This window comes from Alligator mississippiensis, chromosome 2 (genome assembly GCF_030867095.1).
Source record: "Alligator mississippiensis isolate rAllMis1 chromosome 2, rAllMis1, whole genome shotgun sequence".
In the NCBI taxonomy this organism is placed as follows: domain Eukaryota; kingdom Metazoa; phylum Chordata; order Crocodylia; family Alligatoridae; genus Alligator; species Alligator mississippiensis.
The window spans coordinates 66537357-66559448 of NC_081825.1; the positions used below are offsets into that span (position 1 = coordinate 66537357).

The 22092-nt window shown below is 42.3% G+C and overlaps 1 long non-coding RNA gene across 2 annotated transcripts in view; it reads left to right on the forward strand.

Annotated features, from left to right (window-relative positions):
* Positions 1 to 280: 280 nt before the first annotated feature.
* The window catches only part of LOC109281597 (uncharacterized), a 140807-nt gene continuing 118995 nt past the window's right edge, over positions 281 to 22092 (forward strand). For both annotated transcript variants that reach the window (XR_009459498.1, XR_002088264.2), the window contains exons 1-2: positions 281 to 556; positions 6346 to 6446. This is a non-coding gene — a long non-coding RNA (uncharacterized LOC109281597). The remainder of the gene's footprint in view (positions 557 to 6345; positions 6447 to 22092) is intronic.

Below are 22092 nucleotides of genomic sequence, written 5' to 3' on the forward strand. Positions count from 1 at the left end.
AGCAACAATGGAGGAAGGGAAGTCAACCTACTGCTGACTTGGACTACATTTTGTAATCAAGATTTGGTATTTTGTATGCCTTTCCCAATGCCAATTGAAAAGCCAGAGCTGAGCAACACCCTTTTAGTTATCATTGTTAAAAGGCATTCTACCAGTGTGAGAGTCAGTTGAGGAGGTGTTGTAGTAACGATAGGGAGGATACATAGCCACCTGAAGCTGTTTTGTATTGCAGTTTGTAAAAGCAGGATCATAGCCCACCTGGTAGCTGTTAAAACACTTACTAAAACTGTTGTTGTAAGTAGTTTGCTGTTTAGATGTTCAAGAATAAGTTTGTAGCCTCAGATTCTGTTTTATGCAGCTGAAACTGGCTTCGGCGAACCTTTATGATTTCCCTTGAGAAATCCTTTATACTCGTATTGTTCGCTCTCAGATGCATGGCTGCAGCAGTTCACCTTGCTCCCTCAGAACAATTTACTAAGAATGTCAGCACTGGCTTCAGTGCTGCTGCCAAGATAGCTCTGCTTTCTCAAGATTGAAAAGTTGGGAAGTTATAAAGGTATAGAGAACCTCATTTTACATTCCAGATTAAACCCACAGGGATAGGTTAATAGTATCCTAGGCTGTCTAATTCTGACATAATTTTTTCCACATCAATTGTAATTTTTTCTCTGCATGGTATCGTGAGAAATGTCAGTGAAATAACACAAATCTCATAGGCTCATTGAAGGCAGAGATGGATTGCTTCCTTTTGTTATTGGCTTTTGTGAATCTCGCTGTCTCCTAGAATAATAATGATGATAATGACAATGATGAGTTAGAAGCTTTGAAAAGCAGCAGCTATACTTCTGTTTGCATCTGCTTTCCTGACAGCTCAGAAGTAATACACTTTGCTGGGTGAAAAAGTGTCAAAGCCACATATCGGATTATATCTGTTTTGAGTGGAAAAATTTGTGTAGATAAAAAGTCCTTACTATGTAAAAACAGATTTTTGACTGCTTCCAACTCCTTGTAAAAATTACTTATTTTAGCATGTAATAAAATGTTTTACTTGAGCTGGCTGAAAATTAGGATTTTAGGTTCACGGGAAATTTTATTTTTTGAGATTAGGTTTCAATTGAAAAAGGACCCAGATCAACATTTGACAAAGGCAAGAAATACTGAGGGAATTGCTTTCAAAAGACACTCACATTTTTTTTCTGTGAGCACTTATTTTGGATTATAATAATAGAATTTCATCCATATATTTTCTATAGGGTTATTTGGTACATTGGAAGAGATGTTGTATAGGATCCATGGTGTGATATATTGTGCGTTAGTCATTATATATGGTACTGTTTATTTAAATGAGGTTAGGCTGTGTGCCTCCTTAGACACCATGTTTTACTTTCAGTTTTGGTTTCTGGTCAGAACAGTAAAGGTAAAAGCTATGTAAGCCATGTGGTTCTCTCTCTGCTAGTTTCATCTTCCCACCGCTGTGCAGCCACAAGATATAACACGTGCCTCCTGTTTGTTGTGGGATGTGTTGACTGCAGTGGTGGTAGAGATGCATTGGCATGTTTTGCATTTGTTATTAGGAAGGGTCTTATTCCGCTTGGTGATTTTGGTGAGGTTGTGGGGGTTGTTTTCAAACCTGGAAAAGGAGCAGTTGACAAAATATTTTTTTCAAAGTGTGATCCTGTTCAGATACTAGGTTGTAATTGTTTAATGATTTTCATTAAAAGATTCCAGTATAGGATGGCATGTGACAACCAAGGATGTGTGGTAGATGGGGGGGTATCTTTTTATAATGTAGTAGGTTTCTGAAAGGTATTCAGGGGCCTTGTTCAGAGATCGGGGGTGGGGAAGAGGTGTCGTTGGGTAAAGGCAGTTTTTGGATTGATGAGGTAGGAAAAGAACTCTTTTCAGATCAGGTGTGATGGTTTCTGGGGACCTGGTTGCAGATTATAGCTTCTTTGATGTGTTTGGGACAGTCACTAGTTTTGTGCAGGTAAGCTTGGTGGTCTGTACTTTTTTGTATAAGTTGCTTGCAAGATGCTTTTCCAGTATCTAGAAAGCTGATGTTAGTGCAAGGAAGTTTCAGAGAGAATTTCATGTATGGTGCTAGTTACTGAAACTGCAGCTGAAATCAATAAGTGAACTCAAGTATTCAGTCCAGAGGAAGATGACCTCTATGGGTCATTTGTATAGTACTGGTTTGGTAGTGCAATTTTCTAAAAAAACTCTTCTTCAGAGTGACTTGCAAAGAGGTTGGCATATTGGCAGGCTACCTTTGTGCCCATGGTTTGAAGAAAGTGTTGGTTGTTGAAGGTGAAATAGTTATAGATGAGGCTTTAATGGATGATTTGTGTTATACATAGTGGGTAGAAATCCCAAGTGTTGCCCATTGTTTTGTAACTTTTTCATGTAGACTCTGAATCCTTTTTGATGTGGAATATTAGTATTAGTATATAATTTTATAGTATTATATTCCATGTACTATCCCTGCAATGTCCATGGTGGCAAGGATGGCATTCTCACAGGGATGTTGGCATACAATATAGATTTTGTTGAGGAAATCTGTTGTATTGTAGGAAACTTGCTTTTTGAATGAGTGGTTTGAAGATGGGTTTCTGTGAATACTGATGAATCCTCAGTGTGGGCTGAATATGAGTCTACCATGGTTTCTTTGTTTGTGTATCTTGAATAGTATGTAAAATGTTCCTGCAGTGGGAAATGAGATTAGTTTGTGCCATTCTTCTTGAAACCGATCAAGGATTTGCTGATCCCTTTTGACTTCAAAAGTGAATACTTATGTGGCATCTCCTTGAGTTCTGCACAAAATTGGTGTCTGTTTGGTCCTGTTGATATAGTTTTTCCAGTTGAGGATAACAACGGCTCCTCCTTTCTCTGCTGGTCTGATCACTATTTGATTGTTGAGTGCTGGGGTTTTGCAACATTTTTCCCGAAAAGAGAAAGAGTAGTGATGGTGGTGGTATATGTGCTTGGATAGGATTTCATTGTTGATTATTTCCCTAAAGCAACGGATGCCAGTGTGGTTTCATTCGATGTGAATAAAAATACTGCCAAACAAATCTTTTCCTGCATTCCTTGAATCATCACAGCTACAACAGCACCATTATTATATGTTACAAGGCAATAACTTTGCATATTCTAACTTTAGAAATAGAAGTATCTGCATTAATATTATACTGTATATTGGCTGATTAGCTCTGCTGAGAAGCAGGCCATATTCCTCAGGCATCTCTTTGCAGTGGTCTATGTTTATACATTTGCCAAAATACAAACTGTACCTTTTGCATGTTATATATAGTTAGTATTGTTAGTTAGTTAGTATTGGCCAGGTATTTGGACCCCTGTGGTTCCTTTATATTATGATTTTTTGTATTAAAAGCCTATAATATATACATATAGATGGATCTCTGTATAGGCATTTAAACATGTGTGCGTGCATACACACCTTTACTTATTATTTCTAACCTCACAGCATCTAACAGAATTGAGTCCTGGTCCATCAATAGTGGGTCCTAAGTGCTGTATAAGCCCAGAATCAAAATGGTCCCTGACCCAAAGTGTTTATGAGCTAAGTATAAGACATATTGTTCTGTGTGATGAACAGTATATTCAGAACATCACCAGCCTAGCTGTGTCTTGTAAGCAACAACAAAAAGTAGCATTTCAAGGGATGATTTGAAGGGGAACAAGGAAACAGCTTTGCACATGTTTATAGACAACTCCTTCCAAGAGGGTCACCTTGATGTAGTAAGTGGGTGATAGAGGCTGCATCATGGGCCAACTGGAAGTGGAAGTTCTTCTCTCAATACCGAGTAAGAGTTGAAAGGTAGGGTTGGGGTAGGCTGTGAAGGGTTTTGAACATGAAGCAAGGGTTTTTGGTGATATCTGCTATTGGACCAACTGTATAGTTGGGAAAGTTCTTAGATGAGCTTTCAAGGAATAAATAAGAAATTGAAGGCAAGCAGCTTGGTGTATAAAATATAAAATGGGTGACACCTGGTGGATGGCAATACTATGGAAAAGGATTTGGGAGTCTTGGTAGATATCCAGTCCGCAATATGAGTCTGCAGTGTGGTTCAGCTGCATAAAAGGTGAATATGGCTTGGGATACATCAATAGAAGCATTAAGTGCAGGACCTAAGAGGTGATAGTGCCTCTCTACTTGGTATGCATTAGACCTCATCTGGAGTACTGTGTGCAGCTCGACATTTTAAAAAGGACATAGAGAGAGAGGGTGGCAGGCAACAAAGATGATCAAGGGCTTGGATTGCAAGTCATATGAAGAGAAGTTGAAGGAACTAGGCATGTTCTGCTTGTGGAAAAGGGGCTTGAGAGGGAACATGATAGGGCTTCCATAAAGAAGAAGGGCTTCCATAAAGAAGAAGGAAACCACCTTTTCTCCCTTGCTGCAGAGAGGAGGATGCAGACCAATGGCTTGAAGTTTCAGCAAAGTAGATTTAGTTTGGATATCTGGAAAAACTTCTTCACTGCTAGAATAATGAGGCAGTGGACTAAATTCTCTAGCAGCTGTGTTCAGACAAGCAGGGGTATATGCTTGCAGTGGCACAAATTGCCTCAGTGCTTGCTCCTGCATGTGTACTTTGTTGTAGGATAAACTGCTGTTGCCCAGCTCCTTGCAGCTCTTCAACCAGGGAGAGCTGGGGGCTGGGGCTGGCATCTGTGCTGGCTCTAGCAGTCTTACCTGGTGTCCTGGTAGCATGCTGCAGCAGTAGAGGTAGCACAGAGGCTGGACTGGCAGCCAGAACATTGCTCTGGATGCCTCGGCTTCCATTTGTGCTGGTGCATGCTTTTTTTTCTGTGTGCATTGCACCATTTCTTCTTCTGCTGCTTCTTTTCTCCTCCTCCTCCTTCTTCTCTTCCTCCTCTATTGGGAAATCCTAGTAACAAATTTTGTTGCTGTGCTGCAAATTTGCAATACAGAGCATGTTTTAATGTTCACCATGTGCAGTTTGTGCCACCTACCCATCTGGACACAGCCAGAAAAGCTGTGGATTCTCCATCACTGGAGATAATGAAGAAGAGGTTAGATAGCTACTGGTTGGGGATGATTTAGGCATAGTTATGCCTGTGTTCTACCATGGATATTTCCCATGCTCCTGGGATTTGCTGATTGTCACCCTCCCCCGCCTTTCTGTTGCATGCAACAGGGTGTTTTCAAGCCTTCTTCAAAGGCATTGGGTGCTGGCTATAGCCAAGGCCGGGGACCTTGACTGGGGTGTGCCAATGCTACTGCTAGGACCAAAGATGGAGGTTCCTGGTTGGAGGGTCTTGCCTGTCCACTCAGGGTCACACCAATCACTGTATTTGGTGTCAGGAAGAAATTTTATCCCATGGTTAGACTGAGGGGGTTTTTGCCTTCCTCTGTAACAAGGAGCATGACCCTCTACCAGGGATTTCTTGAGTACATATTGACAATGTTTCATAGAAGCAGGACATTGGCTGCCATGGTTCCCCTGCTTTATCGGTGGCAGATTAGGATGTTATGTCTGTGTTGTGTCAGGGTTGCCAGTAGTTGTATGTAGAGTTTGGATTATAGATTGCATTGAGTGGTTTGGACAGGGAAAATCCTGCCTCAGGTAGGGTGGGAGTTGGACTAGATGACCTCTGGAAATCCCTTCCAACCCTATTTGTGTATGATTCTATGGTGATGTGACAATGAGAGGGTGCTAGTGTTTTGCCAAGTGTTGTCACAGAATTAGAGTGTTGTAGCCATAATTGTCCAGGGAATATGCTTTGTTTTGTCTGAAATTGTAAAGTATCTGCCAATCCCCCACTATCTTGAAATATTTGAAAACTTGCTTTGATGCTTGTCAATTTCTTCTGTTGCCTATGTAATACACAGTATGCATATTTATATATGTGTTATCCAACTGAATATTTGATGAACTTGGATTAATTTGGAAACCATTTAAAAAGGTCAGTAGGAATATTTAATTGCATCTGAATCACCACTAACTGCCATTTATGATAGTTTCTTATGAGACTATCATGTCTTGCTCATCCCATAACTCAGAGATGACAGAGTGGTTTTGGTTCGAGTAGCTATAAGTAATGAAGAAAAATGATGTTTTAACTCTTTAGTAGGACCTTTGTCTTTGATCATTTGCAAAAATAATGCTTTCTTTCTTATAGCTCCTTTTTTTCTTCTGAAACTGTTTCCTGTCTCTCCCCTAAAGGAACTCCATCCAGGAGAGAGCACAGGAATGCCAGTTATAGTAGAAAATGTGATCATCTAAATACAGTTCACAGTTTGTACATGATTATTCAGGTTTTTTACTCTGCACTCTGAAAAATGACTGCATTCTCTTTCAGGGTGAGTGACTGCAGGGCTTATGCACAAGTGTGGGTGAACTGTTCAGATAAAAACCATCCTGATCCTTTTTGCTAAAGAAAATCTGAACTGAACATTTCTGGTGAGTTTTTTTTTTTTTTTTTTTAAAGAGTTTGCTTAATTATCATTATTTTTTAAAAAGAAAAATGGGGTGAAATACTGGTTCCATTATAATTAAGGACACAATTTCCATTGGTCTAAATGGAACTAGGATTTTACCTATTGTGTTAATTTTTTAATTTTTTTCAAGTTCCTGGTTGTAGAGAGGACCCACGGCACTGAATTATCACAGAAGTCTTCCATATACCATTTCCAGCTTAGCTAAAAGCAGAGAGAACAGGCTTTTTATTAAAAAAAGTTGAAATATTTCAATCCCGATTAAAATGAACAAATAAAAATGATTGAGAATAACATTTAAACATTTACACTTTCCCCTAAACTGGAGTTTTGCAGTCCTCTCTCTATATGTTCAGTTTAGGCACCTTCCTTTAGGTTCCCACCTTTAGAAAGTTTAGGTTCTGTAGCAATCTGAGTTTGTGTGTGTGCAGACTCTTTTAGCTTTGTGCTTCATACTGCAACTGAAAACCCTTCTGCCAGCCACCATTCTTTCCAGTAGTATGCCTGTGACAGTATTTTTCCCTATAACCATGAATCATATTTACTCAATTACAAGATGAGGCTTCCCCCCTATTCAGCGTGGGGGGAACATGGAAAGCATCTCTTCTTGGAATTGAGTATGAGCAGCAGGGCAGGGGGAGAGGGAAGGTGGCTGCTACGCCTCTGGTTCTAATCTGGGGTCAGAGCTAGAGCCACAGCTGTTGCCTACCCCCTGCCTCCCTCCCCCCGACTGCCTCTACCTCCCCTATCTGGCCTCCCTGCAGCTCCTGCTCCTTCTGCCCTCCTTTCCCTTCCCCCCGCCCCAATCCTCCCCACTGCTGTGGGGCTGGTCATGGGCTGTGCTCCGTGTCCCAGGCTGGAGCAGAGATGGAGTCTGCCAGTGCCAGAGAAAGGTTAAGCTGGGGGGAAAGGGTAGGTAGAGGGGCAGAGGCTGCAGGTGGGAGACATGGGGGAAGAGGGGCAGGGAGGAGATGGAGGGAAGGTGTGGTGGGGTACCTGAGACTACAGGGGGCAGAGTTGGTGGGGGGTGGACAGAGGCAGTGGTTGGGGGAACAGGTAGGAGGCAAGCTGCTTGACCCTTCCTCGCTGCCTGCCCCCACTGTCCCCTGCCACCGGTTTCCTTCTTCAGTGGTGGGGGGAGAAGGGTGGGCAGACAAATTTAAGATGATCCTCTAATATTGAGTTTCTATACATGGAAAATTATAACAAACTTATACATTTTCTTATGCATACAATTTATTTATTGGCAGTTGTCTTAAACTCAGGGTTGCTTTGGATTTGGATAAATAGGGTATTTTTTGTAAGTGATCAGAATGGCTTTATTATACCAGTATAATATTGTTACACACAAAATGTCTGTCCATTTTTGCTTCTTTGTATTGAAAGGCTCTTTTCTTCTACCAATCTTTATGGATTGGTCTTGTTTAGTTTTTCCCTTTAGAAAAAACAGGAATTGCAAGCCTTTGGCTGTAGAACTCCTTGAATACACTAAGAGCTGGAGCTTCTGAATCCCCAGTTGAAAGAACAGTGATGCTCTGTCTTTCACAGAGAGAATATTTTCTGCCTTGCTGTTTGTCAGGCAGTTTAATTAAATGGGCTCTAATAAGAAAGCAGACAAAAGAATCTTAACAGTCTGGCTAAAATATTTTTCCCCTTCTCTGCCCAAGTCTATTTTCTAGGTATTGAATGTGCTTACTTTTTGCAAGGAATCAAGGAATGTGGGTCTTCAGGGTATGATCTGGATTGTCAAGGTTGGCCCCTGGAATTGCAGGCAACTACAAAAGGCATGTAAAATCTAGAAAGACAATCTACTCTGTTTCCTATACCTTGCATGTCATACAACACAAAACACACCCTAGCACCTTATAACAAACTTTAGACACTTTAGTATAAAACACTAAAAGTGGCAAAAGTTACCAACACCTTCCCTATTTCTGATCTCCCTGGGCCTCATTTCTTATCCCTATCATAAAAGAGCTGCCTTACAGGGTGCTTGTGAAGATAAATTCATTAATGACTGCATGCACCATCAAGATGTGGTAATATAAGTATACAAATAGATACCCTTTTATTTTGTTCATTGTAGGCCATTTTTGAGGACTTGGTTTTCCATGTTCCCTTCACAAGTGCTCTTAAACTATTCCTACTTCAGGAAGTAGGAGCTTCAGATAGAGTACAACCAATCAACTTTCCTTTGGAAGGATTGATTCTGTACTGTCTTGCAAGTGTGTTGTCATTTCCATCTCTAGGAAGAGTAGGTAAAATGCTAGCTATTCAGAATATTGTAGACATCACAGAATTTTATACCTATCGGCCATTAACTAATTTGGAGCTTCCTGGGATTAAATGGACCCATGTCAGTTTATACCAGATGAGGGTCTAAACCAGTGGTTCCCACCCTTTTTTTGCCATGACCCGCTGCTGGGAGCAGTGTGTGGTGACGGTGGCTTGGGGGTGGTGGTGGGGGAGCTCCTGGAACGTGGCACGGCTTGTCCTTTGTGTGCGGTGCTGCTGGCATTGCTCCCATGACCCTCATTTAGGTCGCAACCTGAACTTGGGAACCATTGGTCTAAACCATTGTGCACAGGTGTAAATGACAACAGAAATAGAGAACAGGACCCAGTGCTTTCATGTACTTCCAGATCCCACTTGTACAAGAGTCATGCTTCTTTCTTGAACCTGTTCCTCCTACATGTCAGCACTTTGCCATCTCAGCGTAACCCATCAGATAAACTTTTGGCAGCTGTTCTCTAAGCCTGGACTTTGTATTGTTTCTGTTTCTGAAGCCAGGTTTTTTAGGTTTTTTAAATCATGTAAGAAAAAAACTTTGATACATAAGTGCCTTGTTACATTTCTATCTTAAAGGTAGAAAAATGAAAGAAAATACTTTATTTTAATAAAGGAGAAAAAGCTAACAACATCAAAGAAAGAGAATAGGAAATACTTGAAGAACTAAGGATTAGTCTAGTAGTATTTTATTATTTGTGAAAATATTTAAATGGTATTTATGCAAATAGCTTGAATCTCTCTTCTCTCATAATGAATGGTTTATGCATGTAAGAGGAGAAACCATAAAGGGAAAAGAAATGGGAAAGGTCTATAACTACTAGTTTCCAAAGTGTACTGGTATATGACAGCTGAAAATTATGTCTGTGTGATAAAGGTGCTTGCTGAAGGCTCTATGAAGATTAGACCAAGTATTTTTCTGTCATTTGTTCAGCTATTAAGCTATATGTTGTTGTTAAGAGCCTAATTAAAGTCTAAGATGTAGTGAGGCCTTGTATGTAGTATGAGGCCTAGTAAATTTAGCAAAGCCTTATAGAAGTAGTGATGGTGGGCCCTGTGGCATACTTAAAATTAACCTTATCAGAAGAATGCAAGGCTTGTACAGCTATTGATTAGTCTAAGGATAGCTGGAGTAAAAAGAATCTGAATGGCTTTAAGTTATCAGCACAGCTCAGAAGTTTTAAATTGGTTGGCACATCCGGAAATCATTCAGAAGAAAGATACAGCTCTGTGAAAGGAACTACTAATTAGCTGCTGACCTGGATCAGTGGGCCCATGGATCTTGAGGAGCCCAAAGACTAAATACCAGGGTCGTTCCTGGTACCTCTCGGACAGCACTGATCGGGGATGCCTGACTTAGCTGAGCTTTGTGGGAAGAGAAACTTGTCGTACATCAGGTATCAGAGGGAACTGCCAATAAGTTGCCGAAATGAATTATTATTGTCTGTCTGTTATTTTGTTATCTGTGCGTAGTTGTGTTTTTGTTAAGTCAATAAACCTTTCTTGCCTTTCTACCCCCGACCATACTCTCAATCCTGAACCCTCCGCAGGCAGCTGGGACACTGGTATGGTCCTCCTGCTGAGAAAAGTAGGTATTACATTAGCTCAAGATATACACAGATTATTTTTTTTCTTGTTGCTTCTTTGGGAGACTGGTATAATACTTCTATCTTTGCACATATCATCAAATGCTACTTAAATCCTACTAGTCCATCAGGCAGGACCACTAACAAGGGGTTAACTGTGTAGCTTTGTTTCAGTGAGGAATTAAAACTGTTCATCAGGTTTAAGGATCAGGCCATATGCATATTTATGTCAAAACATGTAGATGAAGGGGATCATTTTAATTTCTACCTTGTGTCAAGTAACCTCAAAGATTACTTATGGGGGAAAAATCACACTGATTAAGTAAACATTGGAGAGCTCACTCATACATTTTCTAATCCATTGCAGAATTGTTTTCACTTCCAAAGGTAATTTTTAAGTACCTTCTTGTCCTATTTAATCCTCAGGAAGATGAGAAACTGAAATGATGGAAAGCTGATTAAGAATTAGAGGAGATCTCTGGAGGAAAAATATAAGTTTGCATTCTTATTTGATTCTTAATGTAGAAGAAAACCTAGAATACTTTTATGTATTTTGTTCCCTGCTTATTTATTCTCTGTATCTTTATGTAAGAAATTCAAGTATTGGAATACCCTGGTTTTGGCAATAGACACTATCAGTGGGCATGCTGAGAGAAATTATGAAGTTCTAGCAGTTTTACCAAGCAAGTTAAATGCTTAAGATGGGAAGTCATATTTATCCAGACTGTTTAAGACTCTGGGATTTACTCATTTGTTTTCTTTTATCATTGCCTATTTAACTCAGTGAAGGACTGCAAAAGCCTCTATGTGCTCCTCCTCTCAGTCCTCCAAAAGAGATTGCTAGCCAAAGAAAGGCTAGACTTGGTATTTCTAAGGTTTCTAAGTAAAAGGAAAAGAAAGCTTTCCAGAAAACAGCAGAAGGGGAAGAGGACTCCTCTATTCTTCTATTATATGGTAGAATGTACTAAAATACACGCAATCCCAATTTTTATCCTTCACAAGTTTACCATTAATCACATGGATCAGAAAGCAATAAGGATAAAACAAAGAAAAAATAATGATATAGGCAGATACTTAAAAAAAGGAAAAAGAGATGGGATGATGTATAGTGGAAAGTTTTGATGGGAATCATTTAGTTCCTATAGTTATAAAATATCACCAGCCCTATCACATGTAAACTGTCACTTGACATGGCGATATGAAGGCCCTTTAAGTAGGAGCTGGATGGAAACTATTAACTTATTTCACATAAGCCACTTCAAAGCTGTATCCTTACTTTGACCTTCAAAATACTTTTCACTAATCCCAATGAACATTTAATATGCAGGATGAGGATAAAATATGACCCATAGTTACCAGCCAGCTAAATTGGATTTGAATTGGTAATTTAAAGCTCTATACACATAGCAAATGTTACTTTGCCTTCAAGTGATTAGGTGACGTTAGCTGAAAGCTCCATTTGTGTCTCCCCATTGCATATTCTTGTCCTGACTAGCTGTCACAGCTGTTTTCTCCAGAATTTCAGAAGCATAAAGTTTCTTCACATTTTATGAAAACCCTTTCACTATAAACATATCAAGGTAGGGTAATGTTGTTCATTTTCCATAGTGTATGTGACAGGTAACTTTGTCTCAATGGATTTCCCCCCCAAATTCTCACAATAGACTTCTACTGTCATTTTCTCAGACTGGTTTATTGGATGTTTTGCAGGCTCCTACAACAAGGGAGCCTTAGGAAAGCTGCTTTTATTCCCCAGTTTGCAATCAAAGAGCTCTTTTAAAAAAAATCAGTGAACACTATAGAAATTTAAAGTATTTATTTTTAAAAAATTTGATGCTATTTTGGTTTCTCCTCTAACATATGCTGGGGCTAAATTATTTTTTGTTTAAAACAGTCCAGCAAACATAAAGAACTGTGAAGTCCAGCTAAGTTACTCTTGATTACATTACAACTGGTTATTTAGCAAAAATAATGTTCATTGACAATTCAGCTCTTCTTCATTGGTAGATTAGTGTCAACTGTATCCTTAAATTTTTGTAATGACATTTTTATTTCTAGTCACTTGCCAAGTAGCTCTTGAACAAATTTTGTGCCTATCAGCCATGATCACCATGGGGTGTTCACATGGTTTTCAGACCCCATGCTGGTTGCTTATGTTCATTTCCACGTTTTGTTATTTTGAGGCTGTGATTAGGTACTGGAATCACATGGTATTATTATCGCTTGCTGAGTGGATTACTGAAATTTTTGAAACAGAAGAATAATGCTTCTTGCTCAAATTGTCTGTCAAATAATCATGTGCTAAACTGTATTAACTTTCAGGTACCCATGAATACCTGACAGCTAGTTAGCAATGCAACCCTATAAATTACATGGAATGGAACTCACTGGATGGGATTCTGGCTTCAAGTTGGGCAGTATAAAATATATGGGAAGCCCTTTTAACCTAGTTGTTGGGGATTGCCTCCAAATACTGAAATTCCTAGTCAATTTAGAGCCGATGCAACTGCCTCTGCTGATCCTGGCATGGAAAGAATGGTCGGAAGCAAAAAAGAGGGTAGCTAGACTGCGTTTGTATAGTGGTAATCCTGAGCTTGCTGGTGTGGGTTTCATGCACCCCCGAGGCTGGACGATCATGGCAGCTGTTATCCCACAGCCCCAGAGATGTGGGGTACACCCCATGACTGAAAGCTCCACAACTGAGGGGGCTTCCAGCTCTGGGAGCTTATCTCCCTGCACCAGCAATAAGGTGTGATGGGATCTAATGCATGATCCCACAGTCTTACCTCCTGTCATGCATGTGTGACATGGCAGGAGGTGCAGTTGTGTAGATCACACATTAGATTGAATCATGCCTTTATTTTTACATGTAGAGGGATTCTGATAGGTATATACAGAAAACCAAGAAGTGATTGATCCCTGATCTCTGTTAGTTCATTCCTTTCCAGGAAAGTGGCCAGGAGAAAGAAATTTCATAGCAAACAGGACATTATTTAACCCTCTCATTAACTAGGACTGAAACTAGAAGCAGCTGTTTGTGTAAGAAAACTAATGAAAAAAAAGCATTACCATATCATGGTGACTTGTCACTTAAATCATTAACTATCAAAGTGAGATGATGGCCATTATAGGGTGGTAATGTTCTTAGAAGAACATATCATTTTATTATCACCTTCTAGCGCTAGTTCATAGTCATGTTCATTATGATCAGGTGCTAGTACAACTGAATATGAAATACATTCATACAGAGTTAACATTTTAAGAGATAATGTTAACAATAAAATATCAGATTTAAATGTTGGCTCTTCATTACAGGACTCTAGTCAGAAAATGCCTGTGGTTATTGTTGGCTTTGGATTGAGAACCCAGATACCCTCTGACCGATCACAGACTTTCCATTTGATAATAGGCAAATGTATTGATACACAATGATAACAGAAAAGACACAATACAAAAAATCAAGCAGTTCTGTATATCTACCAATTATAGGGCTGTCATCAGAGTCAAGAAATGTCTAGGCAAGATGCAGGCTTCACTCTGAAGGCTCTCTCTTAGGTGTCAGATGTCAGCAGCCTGGAGGTAGGATAGTGAGGCCCACTCTCTCCTCTGCCCCAGTGGGCTGGATGAGACAGGCTGGTGGTATGCCCTCTGCCCATGGTGGCCTTGGGGACTCCTCCTGGGGACGGGGACCCTGTTCAGGGACCCTGAACCTGGGCCCCTTCTTGGAGCCCCTCTCATGAAGGAGACCCTTTTTTACTCTCAAGTCTATGCTTTCATATTTTCCTTCCTTCCTGATGACTTACAATGATTCTTCATCTGTGGCTATGGCTGATTGGTTTCTGTCTGTGGTTGTTACACTGTCCATGTCCTGTGTTGTCAGCACATTGCATTTTCATAAACCTATCGCATGCCCACATACTAATTTGAGGTTTTACTTATTTGGTATGTTTCCCCCAAACCAGGAAACTCTGGCTGCCTGCTCTGGTGCTACCTTATCTTGTGTTATAGAACAGTGTGGGACTTGCCCCCAGTTCCTTAGGCTGTGTGTATCCATTGGCCTTGTTGTGCTAGACAGCCTGTCTGCTTCTGAAGGCTCAGAAAACTGTGTATGAAACCCAGGCTTTTACAACTCAATTAACTCCTGCTGCCCATCCTAAGCCATTCTAATGCATATACCTATAAGCCAACTCCAAAAAAGCAAATCTTTAAATACCATTTTTAAGCCATCAGTTATTTGAGGAATCTGTTCTTCAGAAATAAAAACAGGTGCTTTACCATGTGACCTTTAGTAAATGAGTATCTCTGTCATGACCTAATAGTAACAGTAGTGTTTATATGCTCTTTCCCGTGTTCCAGCAATGAGAAGGTAATGGTACTACCATCACTGGGCCTGAAGACCTCCCAGTGAAATCTATTTTATGATGAATCAGGCCTGGCCACTGATTGCATTATTGTCTTTACTGTACTATAAACCAACATATCAAACTTCTGGCCCATGGGCAGCATCTGGTCCATACAGCTGTTTCCTTTGGGTCACAAGGTTCCTTGCGAGCCAGAGAATTTGGGTTCAGGCCTAGCAGGGTGGGATGGCCTGTTGCAGAATCTGGGCCTATGAGGCCCCATCGTGTATAGCCATTGGCAGCAAAAGGCAAGCAGGGGTTGTGCTGACATAATCTTGCTTGCCTCACACCAACTTGGCCCACCACCATTGACCTCACTGCCACTTGGCCTGCTGGCACTGCTGCCAGCATCACTGGCCCTGCTGCCACTGCTTCTACCACTGGCTCTGAGGTCTCTGTCACTTACCTCACTGTTACCAGATCCTGATCCAGCCTACAGTGAGTCCCATGGTCTGGATGCAGCCTAGTAGGTGGGGTGAGTATGACACCCCTGCTATAAAATGAAGAGGCCAGATCCCTATTTGTTGTAAAGTGGCATAGCTACATTGATTTTTCTGAGGCTATACCAAAGCACAACAAGCTGAGGATCTCTGAGTATAGGTCTCTAGTGCCCCACATCTCATATATTCATTTACAGCAGTGCAAAGTGGTTGCAAAAATGCTATTAAATCAGAACAGAAGTGTTTTACACCCATTTTATATTCATTACCAATTTAAAATGACATAAGGCATACTTAAACTGAATTAAGAATACCCAGCAAGTAGGTTTGCACTTTCTAAACTGATTTAGTTAATCCAGTACATTTTTTTTTTTGGTTTGTTTAGACGGAACAAATGCTACAGGGAAAACAGTTATACTGGAACACAGTCCAAGAAAAATTGAGATTAGAAACCTGATTCTATTTTCAGAGTGTTGGGAATCGGGAAGCAATGTGAACTGAAGTAAACAGAGTAAAAGCACTGTAATTAGAGCAGGTATTTGTTACTAAAGTTTAGTAAGCAACTATCATGTGAAATTACTCACTGAAAGGAAGCATTATTCTTCAACAGTTTTTAAAGTCTTTCTGCTCTGGGTTTTGGATTAGGACATTCTGTAGCCATGTTGTTTATCAAATGAATGCTTGTCAAGAGATTTCATAGATTTCATAGACATTAGGCCTGGAAGGGACCTTGGAAGATCATCGAGTCCAGCCCCCTGCCCCAGGGGCAGGACGTCAGCTGGGTTCATAGGATCCCAGCAAGATAAACATCCAAATTTCTCTTGAAGGTGTTCAAAGTAGGTGCTTGAACCACCTCCGATGGCAGGCTATTCCAGACCTTGGGGGCTCGGACAGTGAAGAAATTTTTCCTTATGTCCAGCCTGAAACTGTCTTGCAGGAATTTATAACCATTTGACCTTGTCATCCCTTGGGGCGTTCTGGTGAACAAACATTCCCCCAGATCCTGGTGGACACCCCTTATAAACTTATAGGTGGCCACCAGAACACCCCTGAGCCTGCCCTTTTCCACGCTGAAGAGTCCCATAGCTCTCAGCCTGTCGTCGTAAGGTCTGTTTTCCTGACCTGATCATGCGCGTGGCTCTTCCCTGGACTCTTTCAAGCTTCTCCACATCCTTTTTGAATTGTGGAGCCCAAAACTGGATGCAGTACTCCAGCTGTGGCCTCACCAAGGCGAAGTACAATGGGAGAATGACATCTCGGGATTTGCTTGAGAAGTATCTATGGATGCAAGCCAGTGTTTTGCTCAGTTTATTAGCCACAGCATCACATTGAAGGCTCATGTTGATCTTGTGGTCAATCATGACCCCCAAGTCCCTTTCATCTGTAGTGCTAACCAGTGTAGCACTGCCGAGCCTATAAGAATGTTGCAGGGTTTTTTTTTTTTCCCCAAGGTGGAGAACCTTGCATTTTTCAGTGTTAAACATCATCAGGTTCTCATCTGCCCATTTCCTGAGCCTGTCAAGGTCAGCCTGGATCACCTTCCTGTCCTCGGGTGTGGATGCTTTACCTCAAAGTTTGGTATCATCGGCGAACTTGGCCAGTCTGTTTCTGACTCCAATGTCAGCATCATTAATTAAGACGTTGTATGATATAGGTCCAAGGACAGACCCTTGAGGGACACCACTGGTCACAGGGCACCATGACGATAGACTTCCATCAACCACCACCGTCTGGGTCCGACCACAGAGCCAATTCCACAGCTAGCAGATTGTGGTGGACCTGAGGCCTCAGTTGGCCAGTTTTGCCAAGAGGTGATCATGGAATACCAGATTGAAGGCTTTTTTAAAGTCAAGATATACGACATCAGTCTCCTCTCCCTTGTCCAGGTCATAAGTCACCTAGTCATAAAAGGAAATGAGATTGGTCAAGCAAGACCTACCTGCAACAAACCTGTGCTAGCTATTCCTCAGGATGTTGTCATCGGCCAGTCTGTTAAGAATGGCCTCTTTGATAATCTTTTCTAAGACCTTCCCCAGGATAGAGGTCAGGCTGATGGGCCTGTAGTTTGCTGGATCCACTTTCCTCCCTTTCTTGAAGATAGGCACCACATTGGCCTTCTTCCAATCTTCAGGCACTACACCAGAGCACCAGGAGTTCTCGAGGATCCATGCCAGAGGCTGAGGTATGATGCTAGCCAGCTCCTTGAGTACCCTGGGGTATAGATTGTCAGGGCCAGCTGATTTGAAGGTGTCCAGCCTCTCAAGGTTTGCTCTCTGCAGGTCTGGACCAGTGCGGAATATTCCTCCTTGGAGGTGGATCCCATCCTTTTGTAGGTCTTTCTTTTTAGGTGTGGGAGGTCTGCTAGTTCCTTGCTGAGCCAAGGGGTCTGCTGTGCTCTTTTGCTGCCTTTCCTCTGAGATGGAATAGCCTTAGCTTCTGCATCTAAGATCGCTGCCTTGAGGAGCAACCACTCTTCCTGAACTCCCCTCCCCTTGGGGTCATGGTCCCTAAGGGCCTCACCGACAAGCCTCCTGAGCTTGTCAAAGTTAGCTTTCCTGAAGTCGAGGACTTCTGTATTGCTGACTGACTTGCCAGCTTTACGGTGGATGGTGAAGGTGATCAACTCATGGTAGCTGTCACCTAGCTTCCCTTCTAATCATTAGGTCGCTGATTAGATCATCCCCAGTTGCCAGTACCAGGTCGAGAAGTGCTTTATCTCTCATTGGCCTGTAGACTTCTTGTGTCAGATAGAAGTCATCCATGCACGAGAGGAAGCTTTGTGGCTGCTTGGATTTGGCCGAGCACTCTTCCCACAAGATGTCTGGGTAGTTGAAATCTCTCATGACAACCATGGACCGGGAGCACGTGGCCTTGGCCAATTCCCTGGAGAAGCTCTTGACTTTGGGTGGGAGGTCTGTAGTAGACTCCCACCATTGTGTCCCCTGTGTCACGTTCCCCATCAATTTTAACCCAGAGGGTCTCCAGTCATCCCCCCTGGTCACCAATATCGGCTTGCAGGGACACATAGCTCTCCTTGACATAGAGAGCTACGCCCCCGCCCCTTTTGTTGACTTGATCACTCCTGTACAGGGTATAGCCATCTATACCCATGGTCCAGTCATGGGTGGAGTCCCACCAGGTCTCCGTTATCCCTACAACATCATAATTATTTGTGTTAAGCAGGAGGACAAGTTCCTCCTGTTTATTCCCCAAGCTCCTGGCATTTGTGTATAGGCAGGCAGTGTCCCCTTGGGGGCCTTTGCCTTACCCACAGATTGTTCCAGGGCTGGGGCAGGGGTGGGCTCCCTTAAGTGCCTTGGCCTGCTGGCTGTGCAAGGGTTGTTCAGCGGGCCAGCAGTGGTGGTAGTCCCCTTGTCCCCTGGTGGGCTTAGTTTAAAGCCCGGTGGAGCAGGTCAGCCAGTCTGGCTGAGAAGAGCCTCCTCCTCAGCGGGGAGAGGTGGAGGCAGTCCCTTCCCAGCAGCTCGCTGCATCTCTCACCAAACAGCGGACTGTGGTCATGGAAGCCAAAGCCTTCCTGATGATACCAGCACCACAGTCTTGGGTTTACTACCTAGATCCTCCTTTCCCTCCTCAGCCCATAGCCCGAGACAGGAAGGATCAAAGAAAACATCACCTGTACCCCCAGACCCTTTAGCCCTGCTCCCAAATCCCTGTAGTCCTTCATGACCCGGCTGGGAATGCTCCGAGCTGTGTCATTGGTGTCCACATGGATAAGGAGCATAGGTTAGTAGTCTGTGGGCTGGAGGAGTTTAGGGATCTTCTCTGCAATGTCTTGGATACAGGCTCCTGGGAAGCAGCAAACTTCCCAGGCTAAGGGGTCAGGGCGGCAGATTGCCCCCTCAGTCCCCCTCAGGATGGAGTCTCCCATGACAAACACTTCGTGCTTGGGGAGAGCGGGGGTGGTAGTTACTTACAGTAGAGCCTGTGTTGCCTGCAGGAGCTGGCAATTTAGCAGGCTCTGCTGGGGCTGGAAGAGGTTCGTACCTGTTGCAAACCTCCAGCGGGGCATGGACCTTGGTGCGGCGGGCCTTGGGGCCCTTTACCACCTTGGTCCAACCCTTTGGCTGAACAGCATGGGAGGTCCCCAAATCCTCCCTTGTCCTGGAGGGAAACCATGGTCTACCCTCCATGTCCTGGGGGAGAAGGGCCTGGCTGTAGGAGCTGATTTCCTGCTCACAGTCCCTGATGGCACGCAGTCTCTGGACTGCGGCCTGGAGCTCCTCCAACTGGTGAGCCAGAGACCCCAAAAGGGAGCAGACCTCACAAGGGGAGGTGGCCATGCTCCTGGACCCCAGAGCCTGAAAAAGTGATAGGCAGTCCCCACAGCTGAGCCTGAGGCTCCATCTGCGTGGAGCCAGGAACCATGGGCTGTCTGGGTAGAGGCCTCTGAGGAGCCAGAGGTGGGGGGCTGCAGACCCTGAGGGGACCCTCGGGTTGTGGCATGTGCCCATCTGTGGCATGCCTCTGGTAGGCTGGATGCGGCTGGGACTGCCTGCCTTAGGGTGCACAGGCAGGGCCTCAGGCCCTCCTGCTCACCCTCCTGTGCAAACTTCGTGCTAACTCGCGTGTTGGGTAGATATGCACGCCTGTTTGTGCAGCCTGTTCGCAAGGCTCCGGTCACATGGCTCTCTGTGGGGCTGGGCGAAGTAGGGGCCAGGGCGGGGTGAGACCCTCCGCAGCAAGAGATGGTTTAAAGTTTTGAAACAATGGTTTTTTTTCTTTTAAACGCAATTCTATAAACAAAAGCAGTAATAAAAACACAAAATATTATCCTAAAATAATACTAGGATCACATCAGAATCCACAAAGAGATATCATCAAGGTTTAGGATTGAAATCTGATCTAAAACTCAGTCAAAATGTATGAGTGGGTACAACTCTGCCAAATTTGACAGTGATACAAACAGTTCATGTGAGTTACCCATCAACTGAAAGGAGGGAGAATGAAGTGAATGGCACTATTTTTGCATTTTGGATTTTGTCTTGCAATGAATTGGGCAGCTCAATTCCCACTGACTATAACAAGAATGTTGGGGTTTTGGAACCTTACATGATTGAATTTGCACTCAAAAAATGATAGCAGGGAGTAGCGGGGAAAGCTGTTGTCAGGAGGCTGAAAGATTTAGCAGTCTTCTGCCACAACTTTATATTCGCATAATTCCAGCATCCTTACAGTCAAACTCTGACCCAGCATAAATGGACATAGCAGTTATGTACTTCAGTGGAACATCTGCTTATGACAGGAAAGTAATAAGGTCCCTGGAGTAGAGGTCAGCAGCCTATGGCCTGTGGACCAGATCTAGCCCATTGAACCATTGGATCCAGTCTATAGAGCCACAGCCTTGGCAGTGTTTGATGACAAAGGCTGTGCCTGCTCTGCCTCTTGCTGTGGCTGGGCAGTGGGGAGCTTTTTCCTGCCACACCACAGCTGGGCAGCTGGGAGAAGCAGCAGCAGGGTAAAGTGGCAGTGGCAGCCAGGTTCCAGTAGCAGCCTTCCTTGGACCAGAACTGGATCATTCCGGCCTACTGCCAGAACATGCTCCTGATCATTGCCCTAGAAACTACTGTATTGGTATAAAGTGTCCAGGTTGTAGCCATATTGGTCTAGAGGCAAAAGGAATCAGAACTCATGGTAGAGGTGATATAAAAATTTATTAGACCAACTAGATTTTTACAAAAAAACTCCCTAGATTTTTTTTTGGTCTAATAAAAGATATATCGCCTCTGCTACGAGTATTGGTATAAGTTACACGTTTCCCACATATACTGGATACCAGATTGTCTGTCCAAGTTAACCTGCTTTGTAGCATACACTGATTTCCTTAACAACATAAAGCCAAACATATTCCACTCTGAATTTGGCTCTCAAATTTATCTCATTCTCTTGTGTTTATGCATAGCTAGTGGTCTCCAAACAGTCACTGATCTTGTAGCAAGTAACATAGGAATTGCAATTTGTAGCCGTAGCAGGGTACATTTGTAGACATATTGTTAGGTCAGACTGTAAGAATTAATTTTGTTTTCATTCTTTGCTTTATAAATTCTTGTCAGACATGACAATATTATTACATAGCTTTTTGTGGTTTCATACATCATTACATTTGATACGTAGTTTTGAATTAGCCATCATATTTACAAGGTCTGGTCTTAATTTCCTCATAGTTGATAATTGACAAGTACTGTAATGTATAATTCAAGTAACTTGAAATTATCTAAATAGATATCATGTATGTAAGTTTGGGTCGTTATTGAATCTAGCTTCAATTGAACTGAAAATGAAATCTGACAAAATACCAATGAACTAACAACTAATCTCTGCTTCAAATTATTACTCTGAAAATCTAAAATTGCATATTTTGTAGCTGCAAGTTATAGGGAGATGATAACTTCTACATTATGACAATTTCCTACTAACTAAAGAAAATTGAATCTTATTCCCTATGGGATAGATTCAGTTATTTTATAAAGTCATCTATTTATAAAATGTAGGTACTGTTAATCTGAAGAGGATTTATTAGACAAATTCATGTCTACAGATTAGTGAATGAACCACACCAAAGCATCTATGTTAACATAGTGAATTTCAATCAGTCTTTACAGTCCTAAGGCACAATTATATGCTGTTTTTTACATTAAAAGCAGGATATACTTAGTGAGTTGACTGACTAGAATAACATGCTCTTCAGCTCAACCTTTCCTTAGATGGGAAATATGTTTAGGAATATTTCTGAGGACATCCTGGTTAGTAATTAGTATCTCATAGTATATTACTATTGCAGCAATCTGAGTAAATCATCAGACCCTACTATGATGCCTGGAAAATAAGTTAGAGGTTTCTTTCAATTCTGTTGGGTCTACGGTGGGTTTTTTGTGATATTC